The following is a 16,530-nucleotide window of genomic DNA, read 5'->3' as shown; positions in this document are numbered from 1 at the left end:
CCACAGGTGTGTTCCACCACACCTGGCTAATTTTGAAAATTGCTTTGTAGAGGTATGAGGTTCCACTGTGTTGCCCAGGCTGGTCTTGAATGCCTGGGCTCAAACAATCCTCCTGCCTCGACCTCCTAAAGTGCTGGAATTACAGGGGTGAGCCACTGTGCCCAGCCTGGATATATGTATATTAAAGTATAAATCAAGGGTCTTATTTTAATTGAAAGGTAATGGGAGTGTTCTCAGGGCAAGTAGGTGGGTTCCAGTGGTCAGTGAAAGTCAATAAGAATTCACTGCAAGGGTGAAATTAAAGCCTGTGGGTCAAGGTTTCCTTGGTGCCTAGGAAAGTGGAGGAGCACATTTGTGAAGCTATTAGAATCGCATTTAGAAACCGTAAGGACAGGAAGGGCTAAGGGGAGGCACTGAGTGGAGGCAGTTGACAAACCAGTGACAGGAAAGACACAGGGCCAAGAGAGCCCAAAGTGAGCTGATTTGGAGAATCTGGAGCAGAGGGAATAAAGAGAATCACAGGTCTCTAAACCCAGGGCCCAGAAAGATGCTCCCTGGAATTGGCTGAAGGCGTCCTTGGCTCTGTGGATGGAAATTGAGACAGAGCAGCCAGAAGACATACAACTGCACATGCCAGAGCTTAGAGCAGGTTTTCAGCTGCACCACAGGCCTCCTGCCACCATGGTTGAATTATGACTGTTCAACATTTTAAAATTATTTTTTAAACATTGAAAATATGTAATGGGAACTATGTCACATGTTTCAAAAATAAAAAAAAAAATTAAAAGCTATTCACAAGGAGTCTTCTTCCCACCTGTCTCCCATCTGCCCAGTTTCCATCTAGAACCCCTCCACCCTCCAGCCCCCTGGTCACCATTTGTGAGGTTTATTTTTACTGCAACCATGGATACTGCTTTGGCAGCTGAGTCCATCAGACAGAATGTTGACTATGCAGGTTGGGCCATATCGGGTAGAGCTTGGTACGGCTGGCCACGTGTAAGAGAAAATAAGCAAGCCTGCATCAAAGACAGATAAAAGTTTGTTAGAACTTGCTAGAGCCTTGACTCATGAATATGTAAGGGAGTGTTATCAGGGAAGGAAATCGTTCCGGTTAAACTGTGACATGGTGCTTGCTATGGACTCAAAATGTTTGTGTCTTCACCAAGTTTATATGTTGAAGTCCTAACCCCTGTTGTGATGGTATTTGGAGGTGGGGCCTTTGGAGAGGTGATAGATTATGAGGGTAGGGCCCCCGTGTGGAATTAGTGTCCTCATAAGAACAGGAAGAGACCAGACCTCTCTTTCTTTCTCTCCACCACATGAGGACACATTGAGAAGGCAGCCATCTGCAAGCCAGGAGGGTGCCCTCATCATAACCCAACCATGCTGGCACCCTGATCTGGGGCTTCTAGTCTCCAGGACTGTGAGAAACACATTTCTGTTGTTGAGATCACCAGTATTTTGTTATGGCACCCCAAGCTGGAGGACCAAAAAACTGTGAAATGATCTTCAGTTCTCTGAAAGTTGCTTTCTGTATACCTTTTAATCCCTTGGCCAGTAAGTCCAAATGTGCTGTATTTGAAAGTTTGGGTTCACTCAGAGAGGCTGAGAACCTTCTGAAGGAAGGGTCTGTGGGCTGGAAATGGGGATTGACTATGGGGACAGGACTGTTAAGTGCTTGGAACCTGTGACAAGTTGAGGAACATGGGACCACATGGGTGATATCGTTTAATTGCTCAGTGCAAACTCCGCTCACACTCCGGCAATGGCTAAACTCTCATCTAGGAGCACTTTAAGGGGAGAATGAATGTATGTGAAAGGGTTTGCAAACTTTAAAAGGTGGTGTTAAGTTCTAGACGTGGGCTGCCGAACCCAATTTACAGTTGTACTTCCATAGGGTAGAGGAATTTTCACGTGGGCTACTTCCTTGTGCTCCTCCAGTTATTTGGTTTGATTTGAAGATAATGCTGCCCTCTCCCGGACTGGTCTTGCAACTCCAGGCCCTGGCCTCCAAGAGTAGATTCTGCACCTGCCCCCGCCTCCCCCAACCAAGCAACCTTGCGTGATCTCAGGGGTTATCAGAACAGTCAGTGGTCTCCTGCAATCTTGCCTGATCTCAGGTGTTATCAGAACAGTTACTGGTCTCCTGCTTTGCTAAGTCATTTCTTACAGCCATGGTGGGCTTAACTTTCCCTCCAGTGTTATTTCCCAGAGACTGGAGGCAAGAGAAACATAGGGCAAGTCACTGGTGGGTCCTCAGTTTCTAGAAATAGAATCCTTCTTTTCTTCTTTTGCATTGCTTTCAACAACTGTTTATTGCACCCTCTACTTGCCAAGGAGATGTGTAATGTCTCCTAGGCACATGGGATACAGTGGTCAAAATAGATACGGATCCCTGCCCTCGTGAAGCTTATATGCCCCAGAGGAGACAGACAATAAACAATAGCCTCTATAATAAACAAGCAAATGGTATAGGATGTTAGGAAGGGATGACTGCAGCAAGGAAAGAAGCATGTGTTAAATTGATGAGGGCAAGGGATATCAGGAAGGCTTGGGGAGGTGCAGCTGCAGATGGGGGACAGCGTGAGCCTCAGCAAGAAGGTGGATTGGAGAAAACACTTAGAAGAGGTGAGGGAGTTACCTGCAGGAGCAGCTAAGGAAGAGCTTTCTGAGGGGGTGAACGGCCAGAGTCAATGCCCTAAGGCAAGAGCTGTACAAGGCCAGTATGTCTGGAGCTGAGCTACAAGGGGTGAAGTGGAAGTGGTTAGAGGGTGTTATGGGTTGAATAGTGTCCTCTCCCCGCAAATTCATATTTTGAAGTTCTAAACTCCAGTACATCAGAAGGTGGACTTATCTGGAATTGGGGTCATTGCAGATGTTATTAGTTAAGATAATGTCATTAGAGGGGGGACACTAATCCAATATGACTGCTGTCCATATAAAAAGGGACACAGAGAAATGCACAGAGGAAGAATGCACCGTGAAGTGGAAGGCAGAGATTGGGGTGATGCCTCTACTGGTCAAGGAACACCAAAGATTGCCAGCAAGCACCGAAGCTGGGAAGAGGCACAGAACAGATTAGATTCTCCTTTATAGCCTTTGGAAGGAACTAACCCTGCTACATTTTGGTCTCGAACTTCTGGTCTCCAAAACTATGAGATAAGAAATTTCCGTTTGTTCAAGCTGCACAGTTTGTGGTACTGTGTTATGGCAGCCCTAGCAAACAAATCCAGAGGGGTAATGAGGTGGGATGGGGGGAGAGGGTGAGGGCGGGGAGCTAGAGTAAAGCCTTGAAGGCCTTTAAGGACTTTAGCTTTTATCAGATTCACTTTTTCTCATGATAAAGTGGGATTTATTCCAAAAATTCAAGCATTATTCAACACTGGAAAACCATCAGTATCATTCCCATACTAGATACTTTTGTAGCTCATAAGCATGATGATTCAGTGTCCAAGTGCATTCATGAGATGTGCCTCCCTCAAACCTTGTCACAACATCAGCACGTTGCTCATCTGACATGAACAAAATATATATAATTCACATATGAATGTACCTCAGAATAAAAAAAGTCATATAACTATCTTCATAAGCCTTTGACAAAATTCAAAGCCATTTTTTTTAATAGATGAGGGGCTCCCCATGTTGTCCGGGCTGGTGTTGAACTCCTGGGCTCAAGGGATCCTCCCACCTCGGCCTCCCAAAGCACTAGGATTACAGGCATGAACCACCAAGCCTGGCTCAAAACCTATTCTTGATTTAAAGAATAAACTCAATAAAATAAAATACAGATGGTTTCCAACTTATGATGATTTGACTTAAAAATTTCCACTCTATGTTGGATTTATCAGGACATAATACCATGGCAAGTCAAGGAGCATTTGTAGGTGCTTTAAAAGCAAGTATTAACTAAACTCCAGATTTTATTTGGATTTGGCCTGTTTTTCCATTATCCCCTCTTTCTATTCCAGGATCCAATCCAAGACACTACATTTCATTTAGTTGTTAGCTCTCCCCAATCTCCTGTGGTCTGTGACAGTTTTGCTCAGTTTTTTTCTTGTTTTTTATGACTTTGACAGTCTTCAGAAATACCGGCCGGGTGTCCTGTAGAATGTCCCTCAATCTGCCTGATGTTTTTCTCATGATGCCTCTGAGGTTATGGGTTTTGGAGGGCATACCCCAGAGATGAGGTGCCTTCTCATCACATTGTATCAGGTGTACCTGAGGTCTATATATCCTCCCTGGTGATATGAGCCTTCCTCACTTGGGTAAGGTAGTGTTTGCCAGGTTTTTCTGCCATAAACTTAATTAAAATGCACTTAAAATGTTTAAAGCAATAGAATTTGTACTTTGGAGACATTGTGATAGGGACAGGAGGCAGGGAAATTCTGGGCAGAAGAGGGTGGGTCCTTGGCGAGGGCCCCACCCTCAAGCCGAAAAGCCTGGTACCACGGCCTAAAGTGAGAACATACATCTCTGTTTTCCTTCATGAATGTTGCCTTTTCCCAAATCACCCATGGCCTGCCCCACCCCCCATCCTGTGCCCATGGAAACTCCAGGCTCAGCTGGCAGAGAGAGGAGAAGCAGCTGGATGTCAGAGACTATGGCTGGACGTCAGAGAGAAGTGTCTTGACTTCAGAGGGAGAGTTTGATGGTATAGCTTTGGGGGAGGATTGCCTTCCCACCCCATCCCCTTTTCAACTCCCCATCCTGCTGAGAGCCACCTTCATTTGTAGTAAAATCTCCCTCATTTACCATCTTTCAAATTGGTTCGTGTGACCTCTTTTCTCTTGGACACCAGACAAGAACTGGGGTGCCACAAGTGTGGGTGCCGAAGTCTGTCACACTAACCCTCCACTAAGCTGTTAACACTTAAGCCATCCATGGACAGCAGAGCTAAAAGAGTACTGTCACACTTCCTCTGGGGCTTCAGGGGTTGTGGGCACCCCCGCCAGATGCTGCTGTGGGGCCAGTATAGAATTTGTTTCTGCTGGTGCCTGAAAAGTACTCACCCCGGCTCTTGTACCTGCTCACCTGCATGCTCCCCCTCCCATGAGTGAGGAGTGCAGTGAGTCCTAGTGAGTAGAGTTTGCCCCTGTCCATTGAACTAACGCCAAAGCAGCTGGCTAATTCCAGCACCTACACTCCAGTTCCCACCTGCAAAGGGGTCAGGGAAATATCCTGCTTCAGTTGCAGGATACTAAGAAGGAGTGACAATGATCTGACATGCGTTGTAAAAGGATTGCTCCCTCTGGTGTGATGAGAATATACCACAGAACACAATGGGTGGGAGCAGGGATGAGCAGGGTTGTTTCAATGATATAGGTGAGAAGGGACACTGGGTGGCAGAAGATAGGGCAATAGCAGTGGAGTTGGTGAGAAAACAGGAGCTGCAATTTACTTTGGCAGAGTCAGCAGCAGTTTCTGGTGGATTGACTGTTGAGTGTAAGAGATAAAGATGCATCAGCGATGAGTCCATGAGTTTTGGCAATTGGAAGAATAGTTGCCATCCATTGAGCTAAGATGAGAATTCTGTTCTGCTGTTTTTCCTCTCCACTCCTTCAGTATTTCATCTATCTAACACATATTTAACTGGCATCAAGACTGGCTACATAATTTTCAGTACCCATTACAAAATGAAATTGTAAGCCTCTTTTCATTTTTTTAAAATTTTTATTTATTTATTATTTTTTTTTGAGACAGAGTCTCACTCTGTCACCCAGGCTAGAGTGCAGTGGCACAGTCTTGGCTCACTGCAACCTCCGCCTCCCGGGTTCAAGTGATTCTCTTGCCTCAGCCTCCTGAGTAGCTGGGACTACAGGTGCATGCCACCACGCCTGGCTAATTTTTGTATTTTTTAGTAGAGATGGGGTTTCACCATATTGGCCAGGCTGGTCTTGAACTCCTGACCTTGTGATCCTCCCACCTTGGCCTCCCAAAGTGCTGAGATTACAGGCATGAGTCACCGTGCCTGTCCTAATTTTTTAAAATTAAAATTAAAAAAAATTTTTTTTTTTTGAGACAGGGTCTTGCTCTGTTACCCAGGCTGCAGTGCAATGGCTTGATCATGGCTCACTACAGCCTCAACTCCCTGGGCTCAAGCAATCGTCATGCCTCAGCCCTGCAAGTAGCTGGGACTACAGGCACACACCACCATGCCTGGCTAATTTTTGTATTTTTGTAGAGACAGGGTTGCGCCATGTTGCCTAGGCTGGTCTCAAACTTCTGGACTCAAGTGATCCACCTGCTTCAGCCTCCCAAAGCATTGGGATTACAGGCATCAGCCACTGTGCCTGGCCAGGCCCCTTGTTTAAATGCTTGAGAAAGCTTTTTCCTTTCTTCCTTTGTCTTGCCCTTGACTGGAAAAAGGTGTGGGGGTATGTGTGTTTGTGTGTCTGTGTGTGTAAATAAGTTTATTGATGAAGACACAAAGTCAAGCTTCCCCCAATTCCCACCCTTCCCAAGAACACATCCCAACAAGAACAGAGGAATGAGACTCATTCTTAGGGCAACATTTACCTATCCTCGTTTCCCCATTTCCTACCAGAGTCCCAAGCTTTATGACACAGACACATGCAGCAGACTGGGGTAAGGACAGACACTCGGGGAATCTCTGACCAGCAAAAGAGCTCTGGATGTTGGCTTCCCTTGCCCTTTGTATGACAAAGGCATTCAGAAGCAGAGGAGAGGGGAATGTGGGGCAACTCCCACCGGACATCCCCAGTTTGGCCAAAAGAGCTGTGGCAGAGGCAACAGTTCTGTTTGTTGGCAGAGAGGTCCTTTGATGGGAAGTAGGATCCTTCCTCCGCTCAGGGGTGTGATGTGAGGCAGCCTCCTCAGGGAGGTAAGCATTCATGGATTAGCTCAGCCAGGGCAGCTGAGAACAGGAGCTGTTACCTGTCACTGGTGGGGAAGCTAAGAGAAGCCTCGCTTCAGGGCATGAGGGACACATCCTGATACAAAATGGTGTTGTCCTCTTGCCCTGACATACATGGTTTCCTTGGGAAGTATAGTTTGCTTTGAGATGAGAACACTGTATTTGCAGTGCGAACCTTCTTCACCATTTATAGCCATTGATTCCACAAAAGAGTCCCAACAAGGGAACTTTATCACCTGCTTTTTCACCCCACACATCACTGAAACCGCCTTTGGAAAATTATGACTGAGACAGTGAAATAGATCTAACTTAATCAACTCCATCTTGCTGCTAACCTCCAAGCTGTCATTGTTTATTTCTGGGCATAGGCTGAACTAACTTTGATAGAGACTCAGTTTATAGTTTATAGTTTAAAACAAAGACGATAACAGCCCTTTCCCAAAGCAGACCTTCTTGCCTGGGGACTAGACGGCCTTTGTAGGGCTAACATTAGCCACAAGATTAGAAATTATAATTTAGGAGTCATGCAGCTGGAGGCTACAAGATTCTGACCCTCCCTAAACCACTCCTAAGATCAGTGCTTGAGATATTTTGCAGACTCTGCACTTGATGGATCAGCTGCACCACCCAGATCATAAACTGGCTCATCTGATCTTGTGGCCCCCACCTAGGAACTGACTCAGCACAAGATGACAGCTTCGACTCCCTATGATTTCATCCCTGACCAATCAGCACTCCTCGCTCACTGGCTTTCCCCACCCACCAAGTTTTCCTTAAAAACTCTGCTCCCTGCTTGTTCCAGACTGACTGGAGTAATAATAAAACCCCAGTCTCCCACACAGCTAGCTCTGTGTGAATTCCTCTTTCTCCATTGCAGTTCCTCTGTCTTGAGGAATTGGCTCCATCTAGGCAGCGGGCAAGGTGAACCCCTTGGGTAGTTACATCACTGACTGTCCACCTCCCATACACAATCCTGTGCTATCTCCTGTTGCCCACGTGCCTGAGGGATGGTGAGCAAGGGACATAGTTCCCTTCCCAACCCCAGGCATTCTTCTCTTGGAGAGTCTCAGGGCTTAGGGAACGGTGTTGGGGGACCCATTTTCCCAAGCTTTGTGACTGGTATGAAGTGGGGTCATTTGAGACACGATGAGGCTGGAGGGTAGTTTTTGCTCTCGTTTTCTTCGAGTCCTCCTCTGAGGCCAGCACGTTAGGTCTGAGTCCAATATGAGGCCTCTGGACGCCAGCATGCCTCTCATTTGAGCAGGGGCATCTGAGAAGAGCATTCTCGGTCATGGACCCTGAAGACTGAGTGCCAGGCAATGCCACAAGTGCCCAAGATCAAACAGTGCTACATTGCTAACAGGTTGGTGTTTGGGGCACGAAACATTCTTTGACAAATCATAACCACTGTGTTAAGGTGGGGATATTTCACATCCCCCCATCTTTTCAGAGATGACAAGAACTGCTTGAACCTCTGGGGTAATCTTCATATGCCCTGCAGCCCAAGTAACAAGAAGAAAGAGCAGATCGAGAGCTGAAGGGATAAAAAGAATTTGTGGCATCTCTAAGCTCATTTCGTCACTGTATTCACTGGACAGAGTGTTTCTTATTTGCTTTTAATGTTGCAACCCCTGGGGCACAGGGATACTTGTGGGGCAAGTTCAGACCGTCATGGGAGCCTGGGCCCTGATGTTGACCTGCCTTGTGGCTGCACCAAAGCTACCTCCAAGGGATGAGTGTCAGGCCTCTGAGCCCAAGCCAAGCCATCGCATCCCCTGTGACTTGCACGTATACATCCAGATGGCCCGAAGTAACTGAAGATCCACAAAATAAGTAAAAATAGCCTTAACTGATGACATTCCACCATTGTGATTTGTTTCTGCCCCACCCTAACTGATCAATGTAATTTGTAATCTCCCCCACTCTTAAGATGGTTCTTTGTAATTCTCCCCACCCTTGAGAATGTACTTTGTGAGATCCACCCCTGCCCGCAAAACATTGCTCTTAACTTCACAGCCTATCCCAAAACCCATAATAACTATTGATAATCCACCACCCTTTGCTGACTCTCTTTTCGGACTCAGCCCACCTGCACCCAGGTGAAATAAACAGCCTTATTGCTCACACAAAGCCTGTTTGTTGGTCTCTTCACACGGACGGGCATGAAAGCGAGGATTACGGTGGTCTTGAGGCTAGGGAGCGGGTAGCTGAGACCTCATCCCTCAAGGCAACAGAGGTGGGACAGCATGTGAGCTGAGGCTCCCAGTATCTGTGCATGACCCAGTGGACTTCCCATGTTTTTTTCCTAACTTGTAATTAAAAAAAAAAAACTTTTTTTTTGAGACGAAGTCTTGCTCTGTCGCCCAAGCTGGAGGGCAGTGGCACGATCTCGGCTCACTGCAACCTCTGCCTCCCAGGTTCAAGCAGTTCTCCTGCCTCAGCCTCCCGCATAGCTGGGATTACAGGTGCACGCCACCATGCCCAGCTGGTTTTTGTATTTTTAGTAGAGACAGGGTTTCACTATGTTGGCCAGGCTGGTCTTGAACTTCTGACCTTGTGATCCACCTGCCTCGGCCTCCCAAAGTGCTGGGATTACAGGCCTGAGCCATCGTGCCCGGCCCCCCCAAAAATTTTTTTTTTGTCAAGATGGGGATCTTGCTATGTTGCCCAGGCTGATTTCAAACTCCTGAGCTCAAGTGATCCTCTAGTCTTGACCTCCCAAAGTGCCGGGATTACAGCCATGAGTCACTGTGCCTGGCTGACTTCACTTATAAAACACACATTCCAAGATAAAATTATTAAGAATTATAAGACAGCGACTGTAGAATATCAGACGCTAAGGTGGGGCTTTTCTGAGCCCAGGTCCCAGGCACCTGCAGAGGTCACACACCCCTCCTTGTGTCACACACTTTGCTGGGCACCAGGGATGCAAACTAGAATCCTTTATAGTTCCGGCCTTCAGGAGGGGCCAGGAGAGAAGGCAGGGGAGCTTTATGAATCATGACCAGGTGCCAGGCTTTGTGCCTGAGTCCTGCCTACTCATAGTCCAGTGTGAGACAAAGACTCCTAGAAATAAGCATAAAACAGTCTGAGAAAACAGCAGCAGTGGAGAACTAAGTGGTGTGGGAGCCCAGAGGCAAAAAAGCCTGCAGGTTTCAGGGCTGAGGAGGGAGGACCCCAGTGGGACGGAAGCTCAGAGTCCTGGGTGTCTGCTCACAAACAGAGCTGTGCAGGCAAACTGGAGTGAGGGGATGGGAATGACTGCTACAGTGGTATTTATTTACTGATTTTTTTATGAAAATGGCTAAATATGTATTTTTTTTCTTTTATCTTTTGAGACCGAGTCTCACTCTGCTGCCCAGGCTGGAGTGCAATGGTGCAATCTCAGCTCACCTCTGCCTCCCAGGCTCAAGCGATTCTCCTGTCTCAGCCTCCCAAGTAGCTGGGAGTACAGGCACACGCCACCATGCCCAGCTAATTTTTGTATTTTTAGTGGAGACAGGGTTTCACCATGTTGACCATGCTGGTCTCGAACTCCTGATCTCAAGCAATCCACCCACCTCAGCCTCCTGAAGTGTTGGGATTACAGGCGTGAACCACTGCGCCTGGTGTGTATTTTTTTTTTTCTGATTGCAAAAGTAATGCTTATTTTAAAGATTGAGCAACATCAAAAGACATAAGCAAGGAAGCAAATATCTACAATCCCAAATATCTACAATCCCCAAAGATAACCCCTGCTAACATTTGACTACGTTTCCCGTGTTTTCCCTGTGCATACACATATATGTATTTGATACAAAATGTAATACTGTACATTCTGCTTGTTAATCTTTATTGCCACTTAGCATCCTATTACAAACACTTTTCCATAGCATTAATTATAGCTGTACATTATTTTAAATAGAAGCATGGTATTCCATTTTATAAATCCAATATAATTTGTATAAACATTTTTTGAAGAACATTGAAATTATTGCTGTTTTATTATTATAAACAACCCTGTGATAAACTTACTTTCCTTCCTTCCTCCTGTCCTTCCTTCCTTCCTTCTTTCCTTCCTTCCTTCTTTCCTTTCTTCCTTCCCTCCCTCTCTCCTCTTCCTCCCTTCCCTCTTTTAGTGGAATTTCAGCATCAAAGTTTCTGCATTTTTTGGTGTGTTCGATACACAGCTCCCCAACGGGACCATGGGGGTTGTGTACAAAATAAATAAATAAATAAATAAATAAAGTGATCATAAGAGCCTGGGCAACATAGCAAGGCCCTCATCTCTACAAAAGTGTTTTAATTATCTGGTTGTGGTGGCACACACCTATAGTCCCAGCTACATGGGAGGCCGAGGCAAGAGGATCGCTTGAGCCCAGGAGTTCAAGGCTGCAGTGAGCTAGGATCACTCCACTGCACTCCAGCCTGGGAGACAGAGTGATGTCCTGTCCTGAAAGAAAGAAAAATAAAGGAAAGTGGGCATCTGAGCACTCATTTGAAGGAAACCCTCTGGAATCGATTCAGAAATCCTCATGAAGGACCCAGAATTCCCTGCTTTGGAGCCAGCCAGACCAGGATGAACTAAAAGTGACTGAACACTTATTATCTGCCAACCACTTTACATATATTAACTAATTGATCCTGATGCCAATCCTATAAACTAGGTCCTACTTTTATTATCCTTTTGCAGGTGAGAAAACTGAGGCACAGAGTGAGCATCTAAGCTGCCCAAGGGCACACATCTAGCCAGGGACAGAGTTGGGATTTGTACCAGCTGTTTTGGAGCTCAAGCCTTCCATCATCACAACAGCTTGGAGAGGTAAGTATTATTATCCCCATTTTTATAGATAAGGATATTTTGATAAATGTTAAGAGATGCCACATTTTGCCAGTTGACTGGCATTCAGGCTGCACCTGTCATGGCTTTCTTCGTGGCACTGGGTGTTCTGCATAGAATAGAAAAATGCTTTCCTATCACCACCCAAGATCACAAACTAGTAAAGAAGAGCCAGTATTTCCATCCTGGTCTGTCTGGCTTCAAAGCAAGGAATTCTGGGTCCTTCATGCAGATTTTCTGAATCCATTCCGGAGGGTTTCCTTCAGATGAGTGCTCAGACGCTCACTTTCCTTTTTAAATTTTTCTTTCTTTCAGGACAGTACATCACTCTGTCTTCCAGGCTGGAGTGCAGTGGAGTGATCCTAGCTCACTGCAGCCTTGAACTCCTGGGCTCAAGCGACCCTCTTGCCTCAGCTTTCCATGTAGCTGGGACTATAGGTGTGTGCTACTACATCCAGATAATTAAAACATTTTTGTAGAGATGGGTGTCACTACGTTGCCCAGGCTCACTTTATTTATTTATTTAGAGACAGGATCTCACTTCATCACCCAGGCTGGAGTGCAGTGGTGTGATCATAGCTCATTGCAGCCTTGACCTTTCTGGCTTAAGCGATCCTCCTGCCTCACCCTCCCTAATAGCTGGGACTACAGGCACGCACCACCATGCCCAGCTAATTTTTACTTTTACTTTTTATTTTTAGAGAGATAGGTCTTGCTATGTTGCCCAGGCTTGTCTTGAATTCCTGAACTCAAGCAATCCTCCCACATTGGCCTCTCAAAGTGTTGGGATTACAGGCATAAGCCACTATGCCTGGCCTATTTATTTATTTGTTAATTTTTTTTAAAAAAATTGAGATTGCAGGAAATAATTTTTAAATTTAATTTTAGTTTTAAAACGGAGATTGCAGGAAACAAATATGCTCACTTTTCAAGGTCCTTCTCTGGCTTCCTCTGGAGACTGGAGATCAGGGCTGGGAGGTCTGCACCTGGCTAGGTCACGTGTCTGTCAATGCCCCTGTATCTTTACCACTGCAGCCTTGACCCAGTGTCTCACTGACACTACTCCCTGCTCCTCTCATCCTAGACCACGTTTGGTTTCCAGAACTCTCACAGTTGGGCATGTTTTGGTTGCTGGTAACCGAAAAGTCAACTTAAACTGGTCTTAACAATAAAGACAATTTATTGGCTCATGGAACCGAAGAAAGTACAGAGAGAAGATGGCCTCTGGGCATGGTTTGTTCAGGACTCTTGGTCTGTTTCTCTGATTCTCTCAACTCTGCCTTCTTCTGTGTGTTGGTTTTTTCCTTGGACTGTTTTTGCCATTTATGGTAGCAAAATGGCTGCTGACTGCAACAAGACTATATACTTGCTTTTCCACATTCATTGAGCAAACATCTGAACTTTGCTCTGACTGGATCATCTTAGGTCACAGATTCACTCCCTGAGCCTGTTGCTGTGGTTACGAGGACATCACTGGGGAGAGAGGAGAAACCTCCCTCTACCCCTTTCCTCTACTTTGATCCCAGATCCAAGTGGATTCTTCTGGAGGAATGAGAAGAGATGCTGAAGCTGGCATAAGGCTGATGCAGGGACAAAATAGATGTTCTTACAGCCACATTATGCTGTTCACATGGTCTGTGCAGAAGTCATCATGTTTAAAACAGAGTGGTAAGAAGATGTCGCCCAAAGAGATACTACATTTTGCCAGTTGACTGGCATTCGGGCTGCACCTGTCACAGCTTTCTTTGTGGCATTGGGAGCTCTACATGGAATGGAAAAATGCTTTCTCAGCAGGAGCATTCTAGGCCATTTTAAGAGGGCACAGTTATAAGTGGGAAGTGAGGTATAGAAGATAGGTTGGGTGGGCTGACTTGCTGGAACATTTTGAAGTGGGTAAAATTTTATTCTAAACTCATCTATATGTGCTTTCTCCCTCCTTCAGTGAAATGCTCGTCCTACTGCGAAGTGAAAGGTTCTTTCCACCCTTGTCCTCCAGATGCAACTTCTCCTGGAGACCCCAGCATTGCTGTTGCCCTCACCACACTCATGCAGCAGGGCTGCTCCCCTTCACTCCTCGGGCTCCAGGAGACCAGCCTCTTCCCTAACCCCTCAGTGATTCCTTGAAATAGACTGGAATAGTGAACCGACTTACTGAGGGTTTAGGAAAAGCAGAAGGGAATTATACACCAAGAAGAACTTAACACCCGGTGTTAAATATACCTGCTCTTGGCCCTGGTCTTTCTCAAGGGGGTGTCTCCCAGGGGATTCCCTGTCTAGCAACTGCTGCCCCCTTGTGGCAAAAACTATCCTTCTCCCGGCCTCAGGGTCTTTCTTGAGTATAGGCAGGTGTTTTGCAGTCTAGGCCCCCGTCTTTTTTCTCCTGTGTCCCCAGTGACTATTTTCTGCCCTTGGGGCTGATTTTCCCTAGATGATTAATAGAGGGAGTCTCCCGCCTCCTGGGACTACCCCATCTTTGACTCCTTTCTAGTCTAGGCGTTAGAGCACAATAGTCCAACATCAGTAAAAGCAAAGCATGAGTGGCTATTGTCCCCTTACACTTCCTGTTACCATCTATGAATGATAAAAGAGCCCAGGAGGAAAGCACAACTTAGCTTAAAAAATAGGCTTGCCGGCTGGGCATGGTGGCTTATGCCTGTAATCCCAGTGCTTTGGGAGGCAAAGGCAGGAGGATCACTAGAGGCTAGGAGTTCAAGATAAGCCTGGGCAGTATATCAGGACCCTTTCTCTACAAATAAATAAATAACTAAATAAAAAATAAAAATAAAAATATAATATAAAAAAAGAAAGCCAGATGTAGTGGCTCTTGCCTGTAGTCCCAGCTATTCAGGAGGTTGAGGTGGGAGGATTGCTTGAGCCCAGGCATTTGAGGTTACACTGAGCTATGATCACACCACTGCATTCTAGCCTTGGCAACACAGTGAGAGCCTGTCTCTTAAAAAAAGAAAAAAATTCTTTCCAGTGCAGAACTGTAGGAATCCATGGCATGGTAAATTTGGCATTTGTGGTAGGGCAGGATTTATACTTGCACAGACTGGCATTAGCTCCAAACATTAGAGGAAGGTTGGGAAGAAGCAATGCCAGGCAGACCAACTGGGCTGTGTGGAAGTGAAGCTATCAGGCATACCAGTGACTTCAGTGTGTAGCCAAAAGCAATAGACACTGAATCGTGGTGGTGACTTATGGTCCATGAATCACAGGAGAAATGTCTCCCTTCATTTATTCCACAACCATTGATTGAGCACCTAAAGAGAACATAAACATGAATTGAAGAAGGTTCTTGCTGTCTCATGGCTCCCAAGCTAGAAGAGGGCTGACTTGTAAATGCCTCACAGCAGGGTTCATGTTATATGGAGAAGTGACGAAGGTGCCAGAAGACTCAAGCTAGGGGACAGCCATTAGCTGCTGGAGGCAGCTAAGGTGGGTTCCCAGAGAAGCCGTTCTCCGTTACTGAGATGGGGGCTGCAGTGACCTTGACCACAGCTCTTCCATTCATGGACTGCCCCAGCTCTGTGGTCTCTCTGCTAACCAGCCAGACTCTGGGAGTGGCCTATGCCGTCAGCCTCAGAGCCATTTAAACCAACTGGTCATTGGCAGTGATTGTGTGAAAGAGTGGCTGGCGGCAAAGGAGCGTTTGTGTTCCATTCAAATACCCTCAAAAAGCCTGAAAAATAAGTAGAGATTGAGGCCAGGCCTTGGAGTTGTGGAAGGTGGAGAACACTGGGAAGCTAACCTCCAAAGAAGACCAGGTTGGAGGCAAAGGAGGAAGGGGAGCTCTCGTTGCCAAACCAACAGGGAAGCCAAGGATATCCCAGTAACTGCTCTCACATCCTTGATGAGAATGCCTTGAATCCGAGCTAGGCCACCTCAAAGAAGCCTGCAAAATAAGTAGAGATTGAGTGCCTGCTGTTCAAACACAACTCAAGTGCAGTCCTCCTCCTCTTTCCCACTGGATTGCCCCCAAGTCCCTCCTATGCGAGACTCCTTCTGAAGTCTCTGCTGTAAGTCAAATCCTTCGCCCTTTATACTTGTCAGGAAGTTGCAAGCTTCCACAGGTGATATACTAGGGAATTTAGGAATAAACAAATGGAAATAAATTCAAGAAAAGGAAAATAATAAAAATGATCATCCATAGAGTGGAGAATTCAGATAATGGACCCTCAACCCCAGCTTCACACCTGGGACCCCCACTTGGTAATATGGACCCTGGCAGTCTCTAATCACAAGTCTGTGATCCCTTGACTTAAACTGTTCTTCCCCAAATGTAGACATGGGTGGGGCTCAGAAGGGAGGTGTCATCTGATGTGGTTTCCTTATTTCCGTTTATTCATCAAGTGCCCTCTAGCTGTTAAGTCACTCTGATCTCTGACTGCAGCTCCTACCGTTGGACACACCTGGCTGGTGCTTCAGGTAGGAAGCCACCTCTGTTTGCTAGGACTTTCTGTGGGGTAGGGCTGCTTGGCTTGACTTTATTTTGGAAAATGTATTCATTTCTGTGGGAGCTGAGGATTTCTGCTGACTGCTTCCTCTCTTGTGACCACCACTCATACATGGAGGTAGCAGGTGAAGAGGACAGCCTCCTCGTCCCCTCTTTTTATACCTTGCCCTTTTGTGGGAAGAGGCTGACCATTCCCCAATTTGATGTTTATTGCTTCACCTTAAGACTTTGTCTTCAGTGAAAATGCAAATACTGGTAGGGAGGGAACATACTAAAATGTGTGGATCTGAGTGGACTCATCATACACCCTCAGGCCTGGCAGCAAATGAGAGGTGGATGATTCTGTCTTCCTCGATTTGCAGATGAGAAGACTGAAATCTA

The 16,530-nt window shown here is 46.2% G+C and overlaps 1 protein-coding gene and 1 non-coding gene across 2 annotated transcripts in view; both read left to right on the top strand.

Moving 5' to 3' along the window:
• The window catches only part of CXCR1 (C-X-C motif chemokine receptor 1), a 60,139-nt gene that overhangs the window by 40,430 nt on the left and 3,179 nt on the right, over window positions 1-16,530 (top strand). Inside the window, exon 2 of the mRNA XM_034955108.2 lies at window positions 11,547-11,675. The gene's annotated coding sequence lies outside the window, so the exon portion shown is untranslated. The remainder of the gene's footprint in view (window positions 1-11,546; window positions 11,676-16,530) is intronic.
• Window positions 3,415-3,518, top strand: LOC112439202 (small nucleolar RNA U13). The gene has a single exon (XR_003027499.1). It is a non-coding gene; the product is annotated as a small nucleolar RNA U13 (small nucleolar RNA).

This window comes from Pan paniscus, chromosome 13, assembly GCF_029289425.2.
Source record: "Pan paniscus chromosome 13, NHGRI_mPanPan1-v2.0_pri, whole genome shotgun sequence".
NCBI classification, from domain to species: Eukaryota; Metazoa; Chordata; class Mammalia; order Primates; family Hominidae; genus Pan; species Pan paniscus.
The sequence above is the reverse complement of the archived record's forward strand: the minus strand, read 5'-3'. Positions and strand labels throughout refer to the sequence as shown.